The sequence below is a fragment of the Phlebotomus papatasi genome, chromosome 3 (assembly GCF_024763615.1).
Source record: "Phlebotomus papatasi isolate M1 chromosome 3, Ppap_2.1, whole genome shotgun sequence".
Classification (NCBI taxonomy): Eukaryota; Metazoa; Arthropoda; class Insecta; order Diptera; family Psychodidae; genus Phlebotomus; species Phlebotomus papatasi.
This window is the reverse complement of record NC_077224.1, coordinates 29,359,325-29,366,038: the sequence shown is the minus strand read 5'-3', so window position 1 is coordinate 29,366,038 and position 6,714 is coordinate 29,359,325. Positions and strand designations below refer to the sequence as shown.

The window sequence follows — 6,714 nt, the reverse complement described above, 5'->3', positions numbered from 1 at the left end:
GGATCTGCTAGATCACAATTTCAATTTCCTTCAGAGAAATTATTTAAAATAAATTCAAGTGGTAATATTAAGCAAAAAGGATCAAAGATCGTTGGCGAGAGACTTCAAAGTTCATATTGAATCCATGGCAAAGCCCTTCATGCCTTTTGCCTTTAAGAAATTTTGCAGAAAATGTAATTTAATTAGAAGTTGGTGGATCTGCTAGATCACAATTTCAATTTCCTTCAGAGAAATTATTTAAAATAAATTCAAGTGGTAATATTAAGCAAAAAGGATCAACAAAAAGGGATGCCAACGGCACGCGGTGTTCCCAAGCGGTCCCCCATCCAAGTACTAACCGCGCCCGATGCTGCTTAACTTCGGTGATCGGACGAGAACCGGTGTATTCAGCATGGTATGGTCGTTGGCGAGAGACTTCAAAGTTCATTTTGAGTCCATGGCAAAGCTCTTCATGTCTTTTCCCTTGCAAATTTAAGAAATGTTGCAGAAAATGTAATTTAATTAGAAGTTGGTGGATCTGCTAGTTCACTATTTCAATTTCCTTCAGAGAAATTATTTAAAATAAATTCAAGTGGTAATATTAAGCAAAAAGGATCAAAGATCGTTGGCGAGAGACTTCAAAGTTCATATTGAATCCATGGCAAAGCCCTTCATACCTTTTGCCTTTAAGAAATTTTGCAGAAAATGTAATTTAATTAGAAGTTGATGGATCTGCTAGATCACAATTTCAATTTCCTTCAGAGAAATTATTTAAAATAAATTCAAGTGGTAATATTAAGCAAAAAGGATCAACAAAAAGGGATGCCAACGGCACGCGGTGTTCCCAAGCGGTCCCCCATCCAAGTACTAACCGCGCCCGATGCTGCTTAACTTCGGTGATCGGACGAGAACCGGTGTATTCAGCATGGTATGGTCGTTGGCGAGAGACTTCAAAGTTCATTTTGAGTCCATGGCAAAGCTCTTCATGCCATTTCCCTTGCAAATTTAAGAAATGTTGCAGAAAATGTAATTTAATCAGAAGTTGGTGGATCTGCTAAACCACTATTTCAATTTCCTTCAGAGAAATTATTTAAAATAAATTCAAGTGGTAATATTAAGCAAAAAGGATCAAAGATCGTTGGCGAGAGACTTCAAAGTTCATTTTGAGTCCATGGCAAAGTTCTTCATGCCATTTCCCTTGCAAATTTAAGAAATGTTGCAGAAAATGTAATTTAATCAGAAGTTGGTGGATCTGCTAGTTCACTATTTCAATTTCCTTCAGAGAAATTATTTAAAATAAATTCAAGTGGTAATATTAAGCAAAAAGGATCAAAGATCGTTGGCGAGAGACTTCAAAGTTCATATTGAATCCATGGCAAAGCCCTTCATGCCTTTTGCCTTTAAGAAATTTTGCAGAAAATGTAATTTAATTAGAAGTTGGTGGATCTGCTAGATCACAATTTCAATTTCCTTCAGAGAAATTATTTAAAATAAATTCAAGTGGTAATATTAAGCAAAAAGGATCAACAAAAAGGGATGCCAACGGCACGCGGTGTTCCCAAGCGGTCCCCCATCCAAGTACTAACCGCGCCCGATGCTGCTTAACTTCGGTGATCGGACGAGAACCGGTGTATTCAGCATGGTATGGTCGTTGGCGAGAGACTTCAAAGTTCATTTTGAGTCCATGGCAAAGCTCTTCATGTCTTTTCCCTTGCAAATTTAAGAAATGTTGCAGAAAATGTAATTTAATTAGAAGTTGGTGGATCTGCTAGTTCACTATTTCAATTTCCTTCAGAGAAATTATTTAAAATAAATTCAAGTGGTAATATTAAGCAAAAAGGATCAAAGATCGTTGGCGAGAGACTTCAAAGTTCATATTGAATCCATGGCAAAGCCCTTCATACCTTTTGCCTTTAAGAAATTTTGCAGAAAATGTAATTTAATTAGAAGTTGATGGATCTGCTAGATCACAATTTCAATTTCCTTCAGAGAAATTATTTAAAATAAATTCAAGTGGTAATATTAAGCAAAAAGGATCAACAAAAAGGGATGCCAACGGCACGCGGTGTTCCCAAGCGGTCCCCCATCCAAGTACTAACCGCGCCCGATGCTGCTTAACTTCGGTGATCGGACGAGAACCGGTGTATTCAGCATGGTATGGTCGTTGGCGAGAGACTTCAAAGTTCATTTTGAGTCCATGGCAAAGCTCTTCATGCCATTTCCCTTGCAAATTTAAGAAATGTTGCAGAAAATGTAATTTAATCAGAAGTTGGTGGATCTGCTAAACCACTATTTCAATTTCCTTCAGAGAAATTATTTAAAATAAATTCAAGTGGTAATATTAAGCAAAAAGGATCAAAGATCGTTGGCGAGAGACTTCAAAGTTCATTTTGAGTCCATGGCAAAGTTCTTCATGCCATTTCCCTTGCAAATTTAAGAAATGTTGCAGAAAATGTAATTTAATCAGAAGTTGGTGGATCTGCTAGTTCACTATTTCAATTTCCTTCAGAGAAATTATTTAAAATAAATTCAAGTGGTAATATTAAGCAAAAAGGATCAACAAAAAGGGATGCCAACGGCACGCGGTGTTCCCAAGCGGTCCCCCATCCAAGTACTAACCGCGCACGATGCTGCTTAACTTCGGTGATCGGACGAGAACCGGTGTATTCAGCATGGTATGGTCGTTGGCGAGAGACTTCAAAGTTCATTTTGAGTCCATGGCAAAGCTCTTCATGTCTTTTCCCTTGCAAATTTAAGAAATGTTGCAGAAAATGTAATTTAATTAGAAGTTGGTGGATCTGCTAGTTCACTATTTCAATTTCCTTCAGAGAAATTATTTAAAATAAATTCAAGTGGTAATATTAAGCAAAAAGGATCAAAGATCGTTGGCGAGAGACTTCAAAGTTCATATTGAATCCATGGCAAAGCCCTTCATGCCTTTTGCCTTTAAGAAATTTTGCAGAAAATGTAATTTAATTAGAAGTTGGTGGATCTGCTAGATCACAATTTCAATTTCCTTCAGAGAAATTATTTAAAATAAATTCAAGTGGTAATATTAAGCAAAAAGGATCAAAGATCGTTGGCGAGAGACTTCAAAGTTCATATTGAATCCATGGCAAAGCCCTTCATGCCTTTTGCCTTTAAGAAATTTTGCAGAAAATGTAATTTAATTAGAAGTTGGTGGATCTGCTAGATCACAATTTCAATTTCCTTCAGAGAAATTATTTAAAATAAATTCAAGTGGTAATATTAAGCAAAAAGGATCAACAAAAAGGGATGCCAACGGCACGCGGTGTTCCCAAGCGGTCCCCCATCCAAGTACTAACCGCGCCCGATGCTGCTTAACTTCGGTGATCGGACGAGAACCGGTGTATTCAGCATGGTATGGTCGTTGGCGAGAGACTTCAAAGTTCATTTTGAGTCCATGGCAAAGCTCTTCATGTCTTTTCCCTTGCAAATTTAAGAAATGTTGCAGAAAATGTAATTTAATTAGAAGTTGGTGGATCTGCTAGTTCACTATTTCAATTTCCTTCAGAGAAATTATTTAAAATAAATTCAAGTGGTAATATTAAGCAAAAAGGATCAAAGATCGTTGGCGAGAGACTTCAAAGTTCATATTGAATCCATGGCAAAGCCCTTCATGCCTTTTGCCTTTAAGAAATTTTGCAGAAAATGTAATTTAATTAGAAGTTGGTGGATCTGCTAGATCACAATTTCAATTTCCTTCAGAGAAATTATTTAAAATAAATTCAAGTGGTAATATTAAGCAAAAAGGATCAAAGATCGTTGGCGAGAGACTTCAAAGTTCATATTGAATCCATGGCAAAGCCCTTCATACCTTTTGCCTTTAAGAAATTTTGCAGAAAATGTAATTTAATTAGAAGTTGATGGATCTGCTAGATCACAATTTCAATTTCCTTCAGAGAAATTATTTAAAATAAATTCAAGTGGTAATATTAAGCAAAAAGGATCAACAAAAAGGGATGCCAACGGCACGCGGTGTTCCCAAGCGGTCCCCCATCCAAGTACTAACCGCGCCCGATGCTGCTTAACTTCGGTGATCGGACGAGAACCGGTGTATTCAGCATGGTATGGTCGTTGGCGAGAGACTTCAAAGTTCATTTTGAGTCCATGGCAAAGCTCTTCATGTCTTTTCCCTTGCAAATTTAAGAAATGTTGCAGAAAATGTAATTTAATTAGAAGTTGGTGGATCTGCTAAACCACTATTTCAATTTCCTTCAGAGAAATTATTTAAAATAAATTCAAGTGGTAATATTAAGCAAAAAGGATCAAAGATCGTTGGCGAGAGACTTCAAAGTTCATATTGAATCCATGGCAAAGCCCTTCATGCCTTTTGCCTTTAAGAAATGTTGCAGAAAATGTAATTTAATCAGAAGTTGGTGGATCTGCTAGTTCACTATTTCAATTTCCTTCAGAGAAATTATTTAAAATAAATTCAAGTGGTAATATTAAGCAAAAAGGATCAACAAAAAGGGATGCCAACGGCACGCGGTGTTCCCAAGCGGTCCCCCATCCAAGTACTAACCGCGCCCGATGCTGCTTAACTTCGGTGATCGGACGAGAACCGGTGTATTCAGCATGGTATGGTCGTTGGCGAGAGACTTCAAAGTTCATTTTGAGTCCATGGCAAAGCTCTTCATGTCTTTTCCCTTGCAAATTTAAGAAATGTTGCAGAAAATGTAATTTAATTAGAAGTTGGTGGATCTGCTAGTTCACTATTTCAATTTCCTTCAGAGAAATTATTTAAAATAAATTCAAGTGGTAATATTAAGCAAAAAGGATCAAAGATCGTTGGCGAGAGACTTCAAAGTTCATATTGAATCCATGGCAAAGCCCTTCATGCCTTTTGCCTTTAAGAAATTTTGCAGAAAATGTAATTTAATTAGAAGTTGGTGGATCTGCTAGATCACAATTTCAATTTCCTTCAGAGAAATTATTTAAAATAAATTCAAGTGGTAATATTAAGCAAAAAGGATCAACAAAAAGGGATGCCAACGGCACGCGGTGTTCCCAAGCGGTCCCCCATCCAAGTACTAACCGCGCCCGATGCTGCTTAACTTCGGTGATCGGACGAGAACCGGTGTATTCAGCATGGTATGGTCGTTGGCGAGAGACTTCAAAGTTCATTTTGAGTCCATGGCAAAGCTCTTCATGCCATTTCCCTTGCAAATTTAAGAAATGTTGCAGAAAATGTAATTTAATCAGAAGTTGGTGGATCTGCTAGTTCACAATTTCAATTTCCTTCAGAGAAATTATTTAAAATAAATTAAAGTGGTAATATTAAGCAAAAAGGATCAAAGATCGTTGGCGAGAGACTTCAAAGTTCATTTTGAGTCCATGGCAAAGCTCTTCATGCCATTTCCCTTGCAAATTTAAGAAATGTTGCAGAAAATGTAATTTAATCAGAAGTTGGTGGATCTGCTAGTTCACTATTTCAATTTCCTTCAGAGAAATTATTTAAAATAAATTCAAGTGGTAATATTAAGCAAAAAGGATCAACAAAAAGGGATGCCAACGGCACGCGGTGTTCCCAAGCGGTCCCCCATCCAAGTACTAACCGCGCCCGATGCTGCTTAACTTCGGTGAACGGACGAGAACCGGTGTATTCAGCATGGTATGATCGTTGGCGAGAGACTTCAAAGTTCATTTTGAGTCCATGGCAAAGCTCTTCATGTCTTTTCCCTTGCAAATTTAAGAAATGTTGCAGAAAATGTAATTTAATTAGAAGTTGGTGGATCTGCTAAACCACTATTTCAATTTCCTTCAGAGAAATTATTTAAAATAAATTCAAGTGGTAATATTAAGCAAAAAGGATCAAAGATCGTTGGCGAGAGACTTCAAAGTTCATATTGAATCCATGGCAAAGCCCTTCATGCCTTTTGCCTTTAAGAAATTTTGCAGAAAATGTAATTTAATTAGAAGTTGGTGGATCTGCTAGATCACAATTTCAATTTCCTTCAGAGAAATTATTTAAAATAAATTCAAGTGGTAATATTAAGCAAAAAGGATCAACAAAAAGGGATGCCAACGGCACGCGGTGTTCCCAAGCGGTCCCCCATCCAAGTACTAACCGCGCCCGATGCTGCTTAACTTCGGTGAACGGACGAGAACCGGTGTATTCAGCATGGTATGGTCGTTGGCGAGAGACTTCAAAGTTCATTTTGAGTCCATGGCAAAGCTCTTCATGTCTTTTCCCTTGCAAATTTAAGAAATGTTGCAGAAAATGTAATTTAATTAGAAGTTGGTGGATCTGCTAAACCACTATTTCAATTTCCTTCAGAGAAATTATTTAAAATAAATTCAAGTGGTAATATTAAGCAAAAAGGATCAAAGATCGTTGGCGAGAGACTTCAAAGTTCATATTGAATCCATGGCAAAGCCCTTCATGCCTTTTGCCTTTAAGAAATTTTGCAGAAAATGTAATTTAATTAGAAGTTGGTGGATCTGCTAGATCACAATTTCAATTTCCTTCAGAGAAATTATTTAAAATAAATTCAAGTGGTAATATTAAGCAAAAAGGATCAACAAAAAGGGATGCCAACGGCACGCGGTGTTCCCAAGCGGTCCCCCATCCAAGTACTAACCGCGCCCGATGCTGCTTAACTTCGGTGATCGGACGAGAACCGGTGTATTCAGCATGGTATGGTCGTTGGCGAGAGACTTCAAAGTTCATTTTGAGTCCATGGCAAAGCTCTTCATGTCTTTTCCCTTGCA

At 37.4% G+C, this 6,714-nt stretch overlaps 1 protein-coding gene and 12 non-coding genes across 13 annotated transcripts in view; all 13 read right to left on the bottom strand.

Moving 5' to 3' along the window:
* The window catches only part of LOC129805233 (pre-mRNA-splicing factor ATP-dependent RNA helicase PRP16-like), a 37,948-nt gene that overhangs the window by 22,375 nt on the left and 8,859 nt on the right, over positions 1-6,714 (bottom strand). The window lies entirely within an intron of this gene.
* Positions 290-408, bottom strand: LOC129808351 (5S ribosomal RNA). The gene has a single exon (XR_008752381.1). It is a non-coding gene; the product is annotated as a 5S ribosomal RNA (ribosomal RNA).
* LOC129808350 (5S ribosomal RNA) lies at positions 803-921 on the bottom strand. Its single transcript, XR_008752380.1, has one exon. It is a non-coding gene; the product is annotated as a 5S ribosomal RNA (ribosomal RNA).
* LOC129808349 (5S ribosomal RNA) lies at positions 1,517-1,635 on the bottom strand. Its single transcript, XR_008752379.1, has one exon. It is a non-coding gene; the product is annotated as a 5S ribosomal RNA (ribosomal RNA).
* On the bottom strand, positions 2,030-2,148 carry LOC129808348 (5S ribosomal RNA). Its single transcript, XR_008752378.1, has one exon. It is a non-coding gene; the product is annotated as a 5S ribosomal RNA (ribosomal RNA).
* Positions 2,550-2,668, bottom strand: LOC129808361 (5S ribosomal RNA). Its single transcript, XR_008752391.1, has one exon. It is a non-coding gene; the product is annotated as a 5S ribosomal RNA (ribosomal RNA).
* On the bottom strand, positions 3,257-3,375 carry LOC129808347 (5S ribosomal RNA). The gene has a single exon (XR_008752377.1). It is a non-coding gene; the product is annotated as a 5S ribosomal RNA (ribosomal RNA).
* Positions 3,964-4,082, bottom strand: LOC129808345 (5S ribosomal RNA). Its single transcript, XR_008752375.1, has one exon. It is a non-coding gene; the product is annotated as a 5S ribosomal RNA (ribosomal RNA).
* LOC129808344 (5S ribosomal RNA) lies at positions 4,477-4,595 on the bottom strand. Its single transcript, XR_008752374.1, has one exon. It is a non-coding gene; the product is annotated as a 5S ribosomal RNA (ribosomal RNA).
* Positions 4,990-5,108, bottom strand: LOC129808343 (5S ribosomal RNA). Its single transcript, XR_008752373.1, has one exon. It is a non-coding gene; the product is annotated as a 5S ribosomal RNA (ribosomal RNA).
* On the bottom strand, positions 5,510-5,628 carry LOC129808360 (5S ribosomal RNA). Its single transcript, XR_008752390.1, has one exon. It is a non-coding gene; the product is annotated as a 5S ribosomal RNA (ribosomal RNA).
* LOC129808356 (5S ribosomal RNA) lies at positions 6,023-6,141 on the bottom strand. The gene has a single exon (XR_008752386.1). It is a non-coding gene; the product is annotated as a 5S ribosomal RNA (ribosomal RNA).
* On the bottom strand, positions 6,536-6,654 carry LOC129808342 (5S ribosomal RNA). Its single transcript, XR_008752372.1, has one exon. It is a non-coding gene; the product is annotated as a 5S ribosomal RNA (ribosomal RNA).